At 40.7% G+C, this 19,132-nt stretch overlaps 1 protein-coding gene across 4 annotated transcripts in view; it reads left to right on the top strand.

Annotated features, from left to right (window-relative positions):
* The window catches only part of ELFN1 (extracellular leucine rich repeat and fibronectin type III domain containing 1), a 792,923-nt gene that overhangs the window by 713,529 nt on the left and 60,262 nt on the right, over nucleotides 1-19,132 (top strand). For 3 of the 4 annotated variants that reach the window (XM_073648123.1, XM_073648124.1, XM_073648126.1), the window contains one exon: nucleotides 6,012-6,081. The gene's annotated coding sequence lies outside the window, so the exon portion shown is untranslated. Of the gene's footprint in view, nucleotides 1-6,011; nucleotides 6,082-17,686; nucleotides 17,941-19,132 lie in introns of all 4 variants that reach the window. The other variant, XM_073648125.1, reaches the window with a different exon arrangement.

Consider the following 19,132-nt stretch of genomic DNA (forward strand, 5'->3'; position numbering starts at 1 on the left):
ACTGGAAATTAGCTTGAAGAGATTTGTTACCTTGATTGCAGAGTCTAGGTGTGAACAGGCCTAAGAGCAGTTGCTAACTTGCTGAGAGGTTGTTGTGGACATCACCAGGTAATAGGACTAATCTTGTAAATAACTCTGGTTGTGGCATGGAAGTCAAGAGAAGCTAAGGCAATGATAGATAGCTGACTGGAGCTTAGCTCAGTGAAGTAGCAGAAATATTCTGGGAAAACTTGAGGAAGCTGTTGAAAATGCTATTTTTAATACCTAAGCACTTGACCTTTACCAGAGCAAGCCGTGTAAGGCTAACGGTGATGATGTCAGAGGAGTTCAATGGAGCATGGACATTGGGGACAAAGGGCACCAGTAAGACACCGGGTATTTAGATATAGGACTAGGACAGCTGACTCTTTGCCCTAGGTGAGGTCATCATCACCCAGGTATGTTACCTCCATCCTTTAAACCCTCCCCTAGATATTCTTTCCGTAGGGCATGTTGTTGGCTAGCTGAGCTGAATTCTTCACACACAAGGCAGCTGATCTGTAAGATCATAAAGAAAACAGTTCTGTCAATAGAAGAGGGAAAACAGGCATCATTATAACAGAGGAAGGCCATTTCCCAGAAGGGAGATGAATTAAATTTGGCAAGTTAGTCATTCGATGAATTGCTTTGTCCGTCATGACGAATACACAGCTCCCGTGTTTGGCGCCAGCTACAAAGCAAACATTCACTCTTCACAGCACGGCATTAAATTTGCAGGAGAAAATAAAGAGTGTAACTAGTGTAGTGTCTCTTCCTATCCACACCTACATCTCGTAATCATCCTGGATAATACTACCATTGCTCAATATGCTTAACGTCGATTGTGCGGTATACCCAGTGAGCCGGTATTGTGCATTGTATGTGTGCAGATCATCTCCGCTCAGCTCTCTATCGCAGACTTTATTCTACCATTTACAAAATTAAAATTCTGCCCGCACCGTTGTATGCGGTATTGTTTTCTGTCTGAATCTTTTCTTGGCTGCTGCTGTCGACTAAAGATTCAGCCCCATTTAGCTGGATATACCCTGATAGCTACACCTCCCACACATAGCCATTAATAATCCTTTATGAGGCTATTTTTCAGGAAGGAAAGTTAATTTTCTGGCGAAACGGCTAAAAAAAAAACCCAACAAGGTATTATTAGCAGTTTTCTATGACAGTCTAGATGTCATGTTATACTATGCTACACAATGATGATTCCTCTATGCGAAGGCAGTCAATGAATAGACTTCAATTATTGACTCTACAGATTGAAAGCAACATGTCCTTCTCCTTACTGTGGTCAGACCTCGATTCCACGAGAGATTACACAATTTATTCTGCTTCTTTATTATATTTCCAATCCTTTTACCACTACTTACAAAGTGGTATAACTATCACAGAGAAAGCAAGTGCAGTTAGTATAGAAAGTGGACCAGAAAGAGATTTTCTGCTTCCTTTCGGAAGACACAGAAACCATTGATGTCCCAGGACACTAAGGACAATAAGGCCTGCTGAAATGAAATATACCCAGGATACAAAATTACTAGTGGATTGAGAGACTGTCCATAACAATTATTGGCCATATGGAAAGTTGGTTGGCACTTGTTGAGAACCATTTTCACCTAGCCTCTAGACTCTATCCCCCTACTTATAATTATCTTTGGAAGCACACCTTCCTTTACACAAGGTCAAACAGTATAAAAATTCTCTTGTTGTTTTACCAATATTTTATCCCTATTCTTGTATATACAGAAGTATTGTAGTTGTTTATGAGTCTACAGTTTAACAGCTTATTTTATTTTCCAAAGATCAGCTCACAGCAGTTGACACACTCTTTCTTGAGATCCTCATGGGCGGGTCATGTAGATAACTCAGGAAGGAGTAACAGTAAAACACTTTCAGTGCAAGGTCACCAAAAATAAAATATTTTAGTCTTTATTGGTCACATCAAACACAGGATATATAGAGTATAAGCTGACAGCAGTTCTCACATCTTTTCTCTAGCTCCTCATGGGCGGGTCATAGTAAAAGACATTACTTAGCTAGGAGAAACAGTGAAACACCTGCAGTATGAGGTCCCCAAAAATAAAATATTTTAGACTTTATTGGTCACATCAAACACAGGATATAGAGTATGAGATTTATAGAGTATAAGCTGACAGCAGTTGTCACATTCTTTCTCTAGCTCCTCATGGGCGGGTCATTCAAAAAGACATTACTCAGCAGGGGGCAACAATGTTAATCCTACAGCCCAAAGTCACCAAAAATAAAAGATAATCTATATTTTTCACATCTTAAAAATGAGTAACACAAAAGGATAATGAGGCACTGCCTGAGGAGACAAGTAGATGCAATTAAATAATTAAAGTACATATTTATGTATAAGGGCAAACATTCACAAGTAAAATAAAATGTAAAACTGCATACAACAATGTCAATATATAGTAACTATTGCAGTACACATCAATATACTCCACTAGGTGTAAAGTTACTAATTCATAGGGATATTGATGAGTAGGCAGAGGATACTCCAAGTGTTTTCTTTCATATGTTTATTTAAAATAGAAGTAAATTATTCAAAAAGACAAACCACAGCGAGATCCGTCTGCATATTTTCATTATTACATTTTCATTTTATTGACTTCTCTAATGCAACAAACAGAGAATTCCAACTTTATGAATTGCGGGGTTTCTGAAAAAACTGCTTTGTACTCGGAGGAGACGACAATGGATCTTTCCTGTGAAATAAATAATTCTATTCTGTATTTAAAAAAAACAACATGATTTAAAGATTAAGAAAAAAAACAAATTTGCTGTCTCTCTGGTGTCAAATGCGCCCTTTCCGTCACCTAGAGAATACCGTTATCTACAGCCAGTCATGCACAAAGGGACGGTAAAATACAATAATTTCTGGTATTGAGATGCCGAGATAAAGTGAGTGTTTTTCTTCTCTTAGATCTCATTGTGTGCTTAACCTTTCGGGCTGCAATCTAGCTAATGAAAACGGGGACTTTCTTAGCAAACCAGCCCCCTGCTGTACAAACAGTAGTTAATGTTTTCTCACTATAACAATTTCAATAGGCAGAACTTTTGGGGAGATAATAGGGCGTACTAATATACGAGCTTGTTAAGAAACCTACAAATGTTATATATTTTTGTGATGCTTGGCTTCCATTGTGTTGACGCTGACATGGATCCTTACCTTCTTCTTGTCAAGACATATCCCAAAAAGAGAGAAAAGATTACCAGCTTTAGAAAAATAAAAATGGATTTTGTGATACTCTGTTGGGAGCTGTTAATGCTTCATGTGTCTATACTGGCCACAGTTTTTGCAGAAAGGTGATACTCTGTTGGGAGTTGTTAATGCTTCATGTGTCTATACTGGCCACAGTTTTTGCAGAAAGATAAAGACTGACGCATCTCTACCTGCCATTTTTTTGTGCAGTTGTCCCATTGAGCGGCCCTTAAAATTACTTCTGCTTATGTAAATATACATAAAAAGAGGCATTTTGGGGCCAAACAAGAGTGTTTTGGGGTCATTCTTGGGCTTACTTAGGATTCCAATGTTGGGAAGTATAACTCATAGCACAAGTACAATTCATACCTACCAATTTCCAAGTTGGGAAAGGAAGACCTGGAACTTGTTATGGTCTCCATTCCTATTTTTTTTGTAAGGTGTCACCCAAGATACAACATGTGCAGATGTAAGAGGGCCTAATTCCACCTTCAAACAGACTCTTGTGTCTGTGTCCGTTCCTGGTGCCTCCATTGACCGACTTCACCCATTAAAGATGTTGTCTCTAACCTTCGTCTTTGATAGAATTTGCCACCACGTTCTTATTTCCAATTACCTGGTGCTCCTAAAAACAAAGAGGCTACAGTTCTGGTATAGTGTTGAGCCCCCTTTGCAGTCTTTCCCAGAATATTAACAGTTCAAGTCATCAACTTTTAAAAAAAGAATATCCCAATTTATTAAAAAAGTGGTTTCCGATTTAGAAAGTGAAGGCATAGGGTAGAGATATGCCATCACATTCTCTGTTAAGAAAAATGCTTTCACATATATATTATACATATAATGTGTTATCTTCTTGTCCTTAACATAGCAATGGGCATCATCTTTGCAGCGCAACTTTAAGGCTAGCCTTCTTAGTAGATTCTGTCCAAAAAAAAGATGGAAATAATACCATACAAGGCTTTTTTCAAGTAAAATTATGAAGAACCTGATGGAAACCAAATGGATTCCATTATGGTCAAGTGGAGTTCGTTAGCCAACCTTGGTGTGCATCAAGTAGTGGGTTTGACACTGATATTTTTGAGAGGGTTCTGAACCTGTGACAGAACAGAAAACCAAGAATATTGGCATAGATTTGAACCTGCCTAATACTACAAAACCTGTGTACAAAAACCTACAAAAATGAAGGGAGACAACATACTGGATCCCAAAGTCATTTATATTCCTCAGTTGACTTTGATGTCCACCAAGTTAGGGTTAAGCTTTGCTGATTTATTTGGTTTTCTGTGGCAGAACAGAAAATAAGAAATTTGAGCATAAATATGAGCCCAGCCTTCTACTTTGAAGCTGAGTCCTACACAGAGACCTACAGAAAAGGATGGAGACAATCATAACTGAGGTCTTCCTTCTTCTTGGCCTTAATACAAGTCTCAGAGACTGCGTCTATACTGTAAATCCCCTTGATCCCACTAAATTATTTTCAAGAATTGTTCTTCAAAGCCACCCATTCAATTGGGCTAAGAATAGGGAATGAGGAATGAAAAAAAGGAACCAATATTGCAAGATATTTTATTTCAAAGGTCTTAGAACTTCCATTATGTAAATCAGGCTCATAAGAAGTTTAAACGTCTGGAAACCTCATATTCCTTTATTTCATTAACATAAATACAAGACCGAGTTAATAAGACAGAATGAAGCAATTCGGGCTGTTAGAAAAGCTGGTAATGTGATTTTACAAGATGGGTGAGATTACTTTTCGGGAGCTTTAGGATGGTTAAATAGGAAGACCATTTGGTGATTCCATGGTACAAACTACTGACAGATCAGCGAGGTACATTGTGTGGGGTTTTATTGTCCAAGCTCAAACCATTATGGGATTGGAACAATTTTATTCGCAAGAACTTATGGCCAACTTGCAAAGAATCTCTCTAGTCGAACTAGCCAGGAATATTACTTCAAAGTCACGATTGGTCATTCTTTACCTGCCTACATGGTTATATTCGATATGAATCATTTGTGTTTCTTAGACTAAAGATGCCCATAAGACCGGTAGCGATTCTTTCTGACTTGGCTCCACTTTGATTGCTGGAGCATATGTTTTCAATAAGCACGGGAAGTAAGATGTTGGCTGTAGCTTATCTCCTCTGAGAACTAAAGGATTGGACATTTTAGATCCAACATGCCCAATCCGTCTTTCCACACTGACATCTGTCATCAGAGGTTACCCATTGCGAAAACCAACTCAACTATAATGTATATTCACACCTCTGTATACAAGGTCAGTAAGAAGACCACATGATCCTGGCCAAAATTGGAGTTCCTATCTTCTTCTAATGGGATCCAACAACAATTATCATCCTGAAATATACTTACAGTAAAACGGACAAATATTCAAAAAGCTTCCTCAGGGGCTTTCTTGCCTTGCTTGGATCGCTCCCAGCAAACAGCTGATTTTTCTGGAAGATGAACTGCTCAAGCCCTACAGAATGGGATTCACTTGTAGAGTGGGTCTATGCTCTGGCTTAGAAAGGGGGTCCCATGTGTGGAAAGCTCCTGTATGAGATCCCTATGACCTACTATGGAGTTGGCTTGTCTTCATGACCCAACCCAAGTGGTTGACAATTTTATATTGTATCATAGTTGCCACTGTGCCACGTCTGTGGTTGATTTGCACACTGATTGTCAAAATGAATAAATGTACCATTATGCACATTTCTGTGTAAAAGCCTTAAATAACAAAACTTTACTTTTTTCCTAGCTCTGAAAATTGAGAAAAGCTGCAACCTGAGCAACCGAGACTTACGAAATTGGATTCCTGTAGCCAAAGTGTAAGTATTCAGTACTGTCTAACACTTCTCATGCTTTGGGTACTGCCGGTAGCCGATTGTTTTCTTTGTAATGCACCGCCCTCTTTTTTAGTATAGTCTTTTCTAAAAGCTGCACGGTAATCTGGTTGCTGATAAAGGGGCATGTGATGAGAGACATCCATCAGCAACCTAGATTCAAAAACACTGCACATGACACTGTGCGCATGCGCCGGTTCTCCGAACACAAGGGGATGGCGCTTGAAAGGAGAAATCAAATCGGTGCTGATCTGCCAATTTTGATAGATCAATGAGTGGCTTGTAGTGCTGTCTCCAACACAATCATAAAATTTCCAACAAATGAGAAAAATATGAGTCTAAAAACTCTCCCACATAGAGTTGTGACTGATACTTCTCCATTTCTTGTCCTCTTCCTTAGTTCTCCCTTTCTCAAAGCATAATGATATCTCCAGCACTTCTTCTTTATGTATCATCTTCTCTGCCACAAATCAAAACTTTGAAATTATTGGAGGTCCAGTGTGGTTGAGATTCTTGGGCATTTGGTCTATAAGACCTTTCTGTAGACCACTCGTGGCTTGGATTCATATTAGCTACACTGGAGTCTTTTACCATGAATTCGACGTTGGTCATGCAAGACCAAATCAGTTGGATTTTGTTAAAGGTGTTTTCTCACTAAATAAATTTAGGACTTATCCAAGGAATAAATGCTGAATAGCGTCTCCAACAGTAGTATTATGAGACCTTTCTGTAGACCACCCGTCACTTGGATCCTTATTAGCTACACTGGTGCCTTTGAAAATGGATGCGAAATTGGTCATGCAAGACCAAATCAATTGGATATTGTTAAAAGGGGTTTTCTTACTAAATACATTTAGGACTTATCCAAGGAATAAATGATGAATAGCATCTCTAACAGTAGTATTATCGTTAGGGGTCTGACTGCCAGTGATTCCATGAACAGAAGTCCTAAAGTTCTCAATGTAAATGTTTTGGCACTTGCATGACCATGGCTTCAATTATATTGGCTAGTTCCGACAATCTTAGGGTCTTTAGGGGCCCTAGCGCTTCTACCCCTAGCTATCATGTATTTATTACTTATCCTGTGGATGTATTTAATGGGAAACCCCACTAGGGTCTGAGGGACTATTGGTCATGGTGAGTAGTGAAATTGGTCATTCTTATTTTTTCACCCGAGATTCCACCGAGATTCCAATCCGTAACCTTACAGTTACGGATTTGTACTGGCACAGTCTGCCTCGCCTCCGTGCACTTCCTACAGTTCCCCCGGCTGCAGCCGTTGATAGTTGTTTATCATTAGGGGGATGAATAGAGACATTACATTGTAATTTCCAGCCATTTCCAACTTTTTTTCTGCCGGTGTTAAGCGATGAAAGGTCAGCAGCATCAATCAGGTCTTATCAGCTCAACTACACTCAGACTATTCCATGCACAAGTAGAAAGAAATATCTGCCCCAAAGACGGGCTTTCAATCTGAGTTTTTTTTTTAAATGGCTTAACCATGTTTACAGAGCTTTCTCCAGCAAATACATCTAATGGAAGTAATTTAGCAGTGGCGACATCTCCGAGGAGAACAGACGGGCAGGTGGCCGAGCCAATATTAATAGTGTCGCTCTTGTCCTGATGAGATATGAATTTTCGGTCTTCAATTTATAGAATTAGTCAAAGAATAGTTATAACAGGGAAGTTTGAGAAAGTTAATCCTACCAAACCGCTTTTGCAATTTTCAGATGCACTGCCTTAAAAGGGTTATCCTATAACCGAAATGAATGAAGCAATGGTCGTACATGCCCACTACCGCTCTATGTCTCTTCAGAGAGGAAAAGAACTTTAACCTTAGTGCCACCTATTGGAAGTAGCAATCCTAAACGTTATTATTGACCCTTTAACGAGCCTTACCATGCGACTTAGGATACAAGCCAAACCAGAATCTCAATTTGCAGACACGTGCTTCGGAGTGTAGCCCCTCATCGGTGCAAAGCATGAGATCGGATTTGGTTGTATGAGAGGCCTCTGACTGAGATCTAAGCAGTAACTTTTCTCCTTATGGATATTGACATGCCAGAGACAATTTGCATATTTAATTTCCCAGTGAAGCATTGCACGGCCTTATAAACCTCCCTACCCTCCCATGTCAGGCATGCCACTCTCCATAAGGAAAAAGATTGCCCATGACTACTACCACTCTGTTCACACAGGAGACTTTGAGATTCCCATTTTTATGATTGGCGGGGGGTCACAATGGCCCAACCCCCAAGGATCATACATTTATCACCTTTCCTATGAATAAGTGATATATAGAGAAGAACAAAAAGATTCAAATTACCCTGGTCCTCCGTGGCAGCTGGACCACAGCAGCATTTTGCCCTGCCCTTCATGTGGATGCCTCTGCAGCTTACTCGGCCCTGGCGATGACATGTTGATGCAGCACAATGCACGTCATGATGTTGCTTTAGTCCAAGTGACTAGGTCTTATGTAACATCATGACACCATGGGGACTAGTAAGTCTTACCAGAATGCCAGGTAGAGGATTGTTGGCACAGAAATTACCACTATCCTGGTCTGGCTGCCACGACAGACAGAACTGAACACAGTATCTGAGTAATTCAAATCTTTTTGCTCATCTCTATATATCCAAAGGAGAGGATGATAAATGTATGATTATTAGGGGTTCAAGTGTTGAGACTCCCACTAATCATGAAAAAAGGAGTTTCCAGGTCCCCTGTGTGAATAGAGCAGTAGTGAGCATGTGCGACCGCGGCTTCAGTCACCATCCATAGGAGAGGTGATTGCACATGCTCACTACTGCTTTATTCATATGCAGGGACTTTGTGTCAGTCATTCTCAGGATTAATGGGGGTCTCAGTAGTCAAACCCCAAGCAATCTTGTATTTAACGTCTTTCCTGTGGGTAGTTCATACATGCCATTTATTGGACAACCCCTTTAAGCTCCAGGTGCATTCCAAAAACTACCCAGGTGTTGCAGAGGGGTAACCTAAGGTTTCACAAATAGGTAACAAGTCTGTGTTTACTCTATACCATTTATAATACTAATGATGTAGCACAGGCAGGCACTAGGATCCAGGTGACTGCACCTCTTTAGCACCGCCCCTGCAGAACCTTGCATTTTACCTTGGCTGTAATAACACAGATTCTAACACTATTGGAAGGAAACTGCAGCTGGATCTCATTAAAGAGGTTACTGAGATTTTAACATTTACTTCATCTCAGTCTTCTGTAGTCTCTATTGCTGGCTGCAGAATGAGCTAACTGAGAATTCATCAGTCAGCTTGCTAATAATGGTCTGATGGGGAAGTAAACTCTTTTATCTGTCTTTTTCTGAGTTACTCTCGGTTGATTTATGACAACAGACCACATTGAAGTTGAAGCTATAGGGAAATTAAGAGCCTATAAAAGAAAAGTGATTTTTAGTCCTAAATACATGCATTTGTGTGAAAAAAATAATGTCCTCTTAGGTGGACAACCCCTTTAAACTTGACTCCACACGGTCGCACATACAGTATAGTATTCTTACCTGCAGTCACCACTAGAAGGAGCTAAGAAGCTTAATGTATACCATAACAGGATGCAGTAAGCTCACATGCTCCCTCTAGTGGTAGACACAGGCAGGTAGCATGTTCTGTTTACCACTTATGTGTAGGGAGGAGGTTTGGAGCTCTGTATCAGAAAAACAGAGCTCCGAATATAATAAAGATATAGTACAAATTTTATCTGTACAAAATTTAAGACCCAAAAATGACTTAACGATAAAGTTTGGCGATTCACTTTAATAATACATTGTGCAAATGAACAGTCCGCTCTACAGGCACAGACATAAATCCCATTGTATCACTCAAAATGAGGACTTGGAATCTAAAATGATCTTAAACTATAGTCAATCTTCACAGGAGACATGCTGCTCGGTGGCTTCTCAAGACTTGATGCTGAGACAGTTGAAAGTGCCTAATAGTAATATACTTAAATTACTGTTAAAAGCGCTGGTAAATCACCAGCAAGAACATTATACTTAAAGATATTCATCAATCACCCTAAATCTGGACGCTCAGCTGTTTTCCTGGTCAATTTCTGCTGAGTTTAATCAGTATATTTTTCATGTTCGTGTGATTATACATATTGCTTGTTATAGGCTGGACTCGTATATACAGCTGATTTATGTTCAATTCTGCAAAATAAGCGGCGGATAGAGAAATCCTAATTCTTCTATTATGGGTGGGAAGTACCTGTGTAGTAAGAATTAAAGGGAATCTGTCATTAGGTTTTTGCCACCCCACATGAGAGCAACATGATATAGGGGCAAAGATCCTGATTCCAGCAATGTATCACTTACTGGGCTGCTAGTTGTAGTTTTGATAACATCAGAGTTTTCTCTGCTGCAGATCTAGCAGTTCTCTGAATGCTGAGCTCTGTATAACCCCACCCACAATACTGATTGGCTGCTTTCTTTGTACACTGTGCAGAGGCAGAAAGCTGCCAATCAGTAGAGGAGGCGGGATTATACAAAGCTCATGAATATGTAGCAGGTTTACTAGTCCTCTAGTGATAATCTCCTGCTGATAAAACAGTGATTTTATCAAAAGTACAGCAAGCAGCCCAGTAAGTGATACATTGTTGGAATCAGGGTCTCAATCTCTAAATTATGCTGCTATCACATTAGCTGGAAAAATCCTCGTAACTGATTCCCTTTAAAAAGCCAAAAATTAACTTAATTCATAAAAATGGGATTAAGGCACTGGGACCCCCTATTGTGTATTCATGCCCCCCTGTTGTAGGTTAGTAGTGTCAAGCAGCCTAATTTTTATCTTCCCTGTAGGTGTCCTATCTGGTATATATGCCACAGGCGCAGGAGTTGTAATCACTCTGGAGCGTAGGGGGCCCCAAAAGGTCCCTTTGGCCCATATGAAAAGACTATTAAAATTAAATACCCGCGATAATTGGGGGTCCTGTTGGAGATTTGGCATTGGGGCCCACAAGCTTCAACATATACCATTTGCCACTAGTATCACTTTTTTTCCCTCTAATTGAAGTGTCATATGCGGTATCATGTCATTGACATTAATTGCTCTTACAGGTTGAATTATTTGCATTTTTTTGACAATCCATAATGTCAGAAGGCCGGTGTCATACTGATGAGATTTCAATTTTAATTAATTCAACACCCAATTAAATTGTATCTGTTCATAGATCATTTCATTGGAAATCTTACTAATAGACACTGTGATGGTACAAGGGCTAATATTCAACTCAGAGCTAGTACCGACTTACATAACCAAGCCACATACAGATTTGTAGCCTCAAGTTAATGTTGATTTTTTTCTGGTTCCTATGTGATTTTCTAGAAAGGCTCGTTCAGAATAACCGTGTACTCTAAACAGGCTGCCGAATTTTCATTGGACAAGCAAAACGCTAATTTTCTTGGGTGATATGATTTTTTTGTTTTATCATTACTGACACCAGGTGACAGTTTCCTACATCTAGTTGCCAGTTATAAGTTATCCTTACCTGGTTAACTCCTGTTTTAACTACTCTGCTGCCTGATGATTCTTTTTCTGTCTCTGACCTCCTGGTATTTTCTTCGGCTATCAGAGCATCCTCTGCCAGACTGCTTCACCGGAGAGCAGCCACTCTGTGGACCCAACCCAGGGGTTGTCCAAATTACTGTTAAAGGGTGATGGCAATGGCAACCTCTAGTGTCTGCTAGATGAAGTGCCTAGCGCAAAGCACATCCATGAAAGTCCTATTTAGATCAGCCAGCTGCCACACACAGAGCACCCTGACACAAAACTTGGAGAGAGCTTTGTTTAGATAAAGTCAGTGTACATTATCTAATTTGGCATGAAGCGCAGTGCAACGAACGCAGCTACTTAAATTTGGATTGAAAAAATCACATTTTTACCCTGACATTGGGTTACCAGCTATTTTTTCATCCAGAGCTGCATGCACAATTATGCTTATTGTCATTGGAAACAGTCAACAAGCTTGTTGTCAGACATTCTTTCTTCCTAAACTCCTGAGAGGAGAGATTGTTTTTTCTACTGATGATGTTGAAGTTTAGTGATGATGAGATGATATATAGTGTCAGTGACTGTCATGGGCATAACTAGAAAATGATTGATTAATTGATTGATACATAAATAAATATCGATGTGTCCTTCTACACTTTTCCTTTTGCTTTGACATATCCTAAATTCCTAAATGTTGTGAGACTACCAGCTCTGATACAAAAAACATGATTTTGTGATACTATGTCAGGAGTTGTTTATGTTATATGTGTCTATTAGTGAGGATCGAGCATGCTCGTTGCTCGAGATTTACGAGCATGATCAGGTGAGCACCTATTATGTTCAGCGTGCTCGGCGTTACGTTTTCGTCGCTCCGTGAACGTGATTTGTGACTGTTTGACAGCTTTAATACATGTGAGGAATGCCTGTTTTTCCAGCATTCCTCACATGTATTAAAGCTGTCAAATAGTCGCAAATCATGTTCACGGAGCGAGAAAAACGTAATGCCCGAGCAGCTGAAGATAATAGGTGCTCGCACGAGCATGCTCGAAAATCTCGAGCAACGAGCATGCTCGATCATCACTAGTGTCTATATGTTATCACCCAGTGGCTATGATGTTGCAGCCAGTCAATTTTTTTACTATCATGTCAAAATAATGTATTAAATTTGTCATTAACAAAATGCACTGTAAGTTAAGGAGGACCTGCCACTTGCAATAAATTTGTAATTTGTTTTTAAACTGCTGTAAATGGCGCTGTTCTCCTGAATCTGGCGGTTTTTATTCTGTTTTTGCACCTCTCTATTTGTGATATATGGCCCCCACTTCCCTGTCTGTATGTCTAGCCTTGGTAGCCAAGTGGTCATAGTTCTCAAGTCTTCTCTGTGGGTGTTTTTCTGAGGGTCACACCCACTTGGCTTAAAAGACTAGATTTATATTTAAGGTAGAGAGGCCATATGTCAGGGACGGAGAGGTGCAGGAACAAAAGAAAAATGTAAGGTTCAAGAGAATGGTGGCATTTACACCATGTGATAGGTGACACATGAGGATAGACAGACAGATAGAGGATAAATGGATAGATAGATAGATAGATAGATAGATAATAGATAGATAGATAGATAATAGATAGATAGATAATAGATAGATAGATAGACAGATAATAGATAGATAGATAATAGATAGATAGATAATAGATAGATAGATAGATAATAGATAGATAGATAATAGATAGATAGATGGATAGATAGATAGATAGATAGATAGATAGATAGATAGATAGATAGATAGATAGATAGACAAATAGATGATAGATAGGACCAGGACAGCAGAGTACGCAGGATGGCAGACATACAAGCGAAGCAAGCAGCACAGAATAAGTCAAGGTAGGTGTGTGGATACACATGGGAAGAGTAAGTGTTTTGGAAACTGGAATCTTCTGACAGGGAAGCAGTTAATCACAGGAATGCAGTCTGTTATCTTGCAGGAGGGCCATGGTTAAACACAGGAGTAGCAGAGGGGTAAATGCAGTGTGGTTTCTTCCAGGAGGATAAATGTTAATAGAAGTGATGTATACAAACTGGTAATTTTAGAAAGGAAATGGTCAACTGCAGAAAATCAGTGACGCACAGGCAAATTGGAAATTCACTTAAAGAGATGTGTTACCTTGATTGCAGAGTCGAGGTGTGAACAGGACCAAGAACAGTTGTGAGAAGTCGGTAACTTACTGAGAGGTTGTTGTAAACTGGCCTGGCATGGCCATTTGGAAATAACTTTGGTTGTATCATGGAAGTCAGGAGAAGCTTGACACAATAACAGACACCTGGCTGAAGCTGAGCTCAGTGAAGAAGCTGAAAAATTACTGGAAAACTTGAAGAAACTGTTAATAATGCTACTTAATACCTAGATGGTTGTTCTCCTTATGACCCTCCCTATAGTCAGGCAATGGTCTTCGGTACAACGTCCTTTCTAAAAAAATAATTTCTACTAGAACCATCTACTGTGTGTAGGATGTTAAGTTGAGGATAGTCTACTGTTTACATGACTCATACAGGTTTCTTTGTACTGTGAGTCAAGGAAGAATATCAAAGGGCAGTAAAATAGCACATTGTGAGCTTGGTAAATGTTATCAGTCCCTGGTAAAGTATGGGGCCACGCGCTTTTTGTTCTCCGGCTTTCAAAGAATCAGAAAAAAAACTTTATTGGTGTGCCCGAGAGCTCGAGCAATAGGCGACTGGAAGCTCTTCTTTGTCTTCCTCGGTGTTTACAGATCACCTCGCCTCCCCTCCTGGAAGGAGCAGTGACATTTTTTTTGCAGTTCATCATTCTAAGCCGGTGAAAGGAGGCTTTTTGTCAATCAAAACCGATGTTTTACAACTATTCTCAGCCGTTGCAGGAAGATACAGGCGGAACGCGTCGCTTGTTCTTTTATTTGTTGCCCGCAGCAAAGCTTTGTCCTGGGATTCTGATAGGACTCCATTCACCGCAACCCCTCTTATACTTCCCAGCAAGCCTCGTGTCTTACAATACACCCGTATGGTGAAAATCACTATTTCATTCTTAGGAGGAAAAACTGAACTAACGAAGCAGACAATGCACTGAGAAACCCAATTGGACACTATGAAGATCTGCCATATTGAACATTAGATGTCTCCAAGTAATACTCATTGATTATCTACTTAAAGGGGTTGTCCACTTTAAGTCACATTGCAGCATGGGACCAGACCCGTGATATGTTGCCGTCTGAAACCAGCTTGAAAATAAATATTCATTTTTGTTACCTTCATGTGATTTTTACGGTCAAGTGTTGCCCATTGAATTCATCAAATATTATTATATTGGCCAGAGCTTTTGCTTTCTGACACAAGGATCCAAATCTCATACATAGACTGAGATAAGTTAGAAAATCTTGACTACCGGTAGCCACCACTAGAGGGAGCTTACTGCATACAGCCTATTATTAAAGGAGTTGTTCAGAATTTGGAGTGGGGGGGGGGGATTAAAATGAGTTAAATAAAAGACACAATTACTCACCTTACTCTTGTCCCCTGACTGTTTCTTGTTTTGTGTTCCCAGTGATGATCTCCTCAAACAAACATGTGAACACTGCAGCCAATCACTGATTATAGAGGGTCACAGCTATGACCAGTGATTGGCTGCTGTTGGGAGAAACAAATGGTGTCGAAGTGGGAATTTAAAAAAAAATCACTCTCCATGTAATATTTTTCTTTTTACCATTTTATTGTCTGAGAACTCCAGGGATCCTTGTATTTCACCACCCTAGACCAGCAGGATTACTAAAATGACCCTTTAAGTGCCATACAACTCCAAAGATCCTAAAATTAGCCATTTTGCCCTGGGAAATCAAGAATTCTGCTATTAACACCCTTCGCTCCCCTAGACCACCAGGGATATCTCCACTTACCTAGCCCACCAGTGATCCGGACAATAACAACACCCTTCTCTCCCCTAGACCACCAGGGATCTCATCACTTACCTAGCTCATCGGTGATTCTGACATTAACCCCTTCTCTGCCCTATAATTGTTCTGAAACGCGTTGCATATTCTACACTCTGTGTCTCGTTCATGTTTTTATGGATTATTTAATAAAGCCATCTATTATTTTATTTGGATGGTGGGAGCTGGATGTTTCTTTGTTTTCTTTACAGACCTAGACCAGCGCTGTACATGACTGCAGTGTTCACACGTCTGGGTTGGGAGTGGTGGCTGTGGGAAACTGTAATGTTACTATTAAAGGGGTTGTCTACTACGCTGCTGTTCCTGACATGACATTGTTGTGTCATGTGACTGCTGCAGCCAATAAGTGGACGGTGATTGACTGCAGCTCCTTAATATTCCATCACGGTGGACATCCACTCTGACGATAAAGTAAGTGCTGCAGCCTACCTACGGTAAATCAATGACTGCTGTCGACATGGGAAACAACAATGTCACCATATCACCCTCTGGGAACAGCGGCATTGGCATCGCTTGGACAGTGCCATTGTGGGAGGGGAGTGTAAACTGTTTTTATTTTAATTTAGCTCCTGAATTTATTAAAGGGGTTGTCCACTACTTGGACAACACCTTCTCATTCCTCATGTTTGGCACCATTAAAATAAAGACACCTACATTCACCTCTGTTGCATGTTCCTTTCCAGCAGTGTTGGCACTCGCTGTCCCGGAGCTCACAAGAGATTTTTATGTCAAACGAGATATAATGACCATTGCCAGTGCCCCTGCATGGTTCCCCTCCTCCCTCCATGCGGGGACGCCAGCATACTCACTGTCCCAGCCGCAGCAGCGTCCTTGCGCTCCTCCTTACCTCTTTGTGCACCCAGCACTGTCTTGCGGGCTGTGAGGGCTGTGGCTGCTCTCTGACTCCATCTTCATGTTTGATTTCTATGATGGCAGGGACAGTGACGCCAGCTCTGATTGAGCACAGATAACAACCTCACGTGAGCCCCAGGAACGTGAATGTCGACACCACTGGAACGGCACTGGCATGGGAGGTGAGCATAGTTTTTTTATTTTAACAGAGCCAAACATGAGGAGTGACCAAGTAGTGGACAACCCCTTTAAACAAAGGTTGTCGTGTAATGAACAGTGCAACCTGTCACTAGATTCATGCTGTCCGAACCCCGAGCAGCATGAAAAAAAGCGCGATTGCATTTCGGCATGTTTGCAATCTAGCCGAGGACCGTAGTGAGAGACGGGACTAGTCCGGTACACCCCTGGTGGCTTCTCCCCATGTTGATCCAGTTGACTAACAAGTTTCCCCCATGTATTTACATCAGGAGAGACCTGTCAGTCAAATTGATCAAGGCGGGGAGAAGCTGTCGGGGGCGGTGCCGGACTAGTCTCATGGTCACAGCTGGATTGTCAACCTGTATTTCCTCTGCAAGTCTCAACGCTCTGATACCTGCCGCAACAAATCAACTTCAGTTACATTGATTTATAGGAAACCTGTCAGACTATCTGGAGTTCTGCTTCAAAAGCTTTAACCAATGTTACATTTCAATTGCCCTTAGAAAACAGTCTTCGTTAAAAGTTTCCTGAGATCCTATGAAACCGCAGGTAACAAATCGTTAAATGAACTCTGCTACAATGACCGTCAACGGAAAAGTTTGTGCTCATTTTCCGTTCCTCTCTAGTGTCCAGCGCTGAAGGGGTTGACGGTCCTGTTCACTAGAAAGCTTCTCCAGCTCTGCAGCCAATTCCCTGACAGCTCCCAAAGTCTTCTTACCAAGCTTATGTAAATGTGCTAATCCAATCACAAAGCATTGGCAGCGGATTAGATCTGAGGGTGAGGGGCCACCATTAGGTACGTGCGGTTATCTCTACACATCTTCTAGGGCTTTAAAGACAAAAATTCAGATTTTGGATTGTTCACCTGGTCGTGGCTAGACTCTTTACTTCTGTTGCCGCCATGTCATGCATTTAGTCATTGAGTGTTATTTGATATTAGTTTGACTTCTAATCAAGAAATTAAGAGAAAAAGTATTGGATTAGCAGTCACCTGACATGTCACTTATAGTAAATTCTCTTTAAATATATGGGGGTTTTCTTACAGGAGAACTAGAATATTGTAGCGATGGGCAGTATGTTACAGAGCAGAGGGAGCTGAGAAGACTGATATATAGCGTTGTGGGAAAAGATTCAGGATGACCTGAAATCGCGAAGTAAGACCGCCCACTGGCCTCTGAGAAGGACCTCCTACTGGACTCTATGATGGACCGCCTACTGGACTCTATGATGGACCGCCTACTGGACTCTATGATGGACCGCCTACTGGACTCTGAGCAGGACCGCCCCCTGGACTACTAAGTATAAAAAGAAAAGCATTTCAATTTCTAAAATATAGGTTATACTAAATATTTTCATGTACAATTATAAATTAATAGTGAATGCAGCTCTGGAGTATAATACAGGATGCAACTCAGGATCAGTACAGGATAAAGTAATGTATGTACACAGTGATTCCACCAGCAGAATAGTGAATGCAGCTCTGGGGTATAATACAGGATGTAACTCAGGATCAGTAATATAATGTATGTACACAGTGACTCCACCAGCAGAATAGTGAATGCAGCTCTGGAGTATAATGCAGGATGTAACTCAGGATCAGTAATGTAATGTATGTACACAGTGACTCCACCAGCAGAATAGTGAATGCAGCTCTGGAGTATAATGCAGGATGTAACTCAGGATCAGTACAGGATCAGTAATGTAATGTATGTATACAGTGACTGCACCAGCAGAATAGTGAATGCAGCTCTGGAGTATAATGCAGGATGTAACTCAAGATCAGTACAGGATCAGTAATGTAATGTATGTACACAGTGACTGCACCAGCAGAATAGTGAGTGCAGCTCTGGAGTATAATACAGGAGGTAACTCAGGATCAGTACAGGATCAGTAATGTAATGTATGTACACAGTGACTGCACCAGCGGAATAGTGAGTGCAGCTCTGGAGTATAATACAGGAGGTAACTCAGGATCAGTACAGGATCAGTAATGTAATGTATGTACACAGTGACTGCACCAGCGGAATAGTGAGTGCAGCTCTGGAGTATAATACAGGATGTAACTCAGGATCAGTACAGGATCAGTAATGCAATGTATGTACACAGTGACTGCACCAGCAGAATAGTGAGCGCAGCTCTGGAGTATAATACAGGAGGTAACTCAGGATCACTACAGGATCAGTAATGTAATGTATGTACACAGTGACTGCACCAGCAGAATAGTGAGTGCAGCTCTGGAGTATAATACAGGAGGTAACTCAGGATCACTACAGGATCAGCAATGTAATGTATGTACACAGTGACTGCACCAGCAGAATAGTGAGCGCAGCTCTGGGGTATAATACAGGATGTAACTCAGGATCAGTACAGAATAAGTAGTGTTATATATGTACACAGTAACTGCACCAGCAGAATAGTGAGTGCAGCTCTGGAGTATAATACAGGAGGTAACTCAGGATCAGTACAGGATCAGTAATGTAATGTATGTATA

Source organism: Phyllobates terribilis, unplaced genomic scaffold (genome assembly GCF_046119375.1).
Source record: "Phyllobates terribilis strain yellow unplaced genomic scaffold, ASM4611937v1 Scaffold_9__5_contigs__length_417890890, whole genome shotgun sequence".
In the NCBI taxonomy this organism is placed as follows: Eukaryota; Metazoa; Chordata; class Amphibia; order Anura; family Dendrobatidae; genus Phyllobates; species Phyllobates terribilis.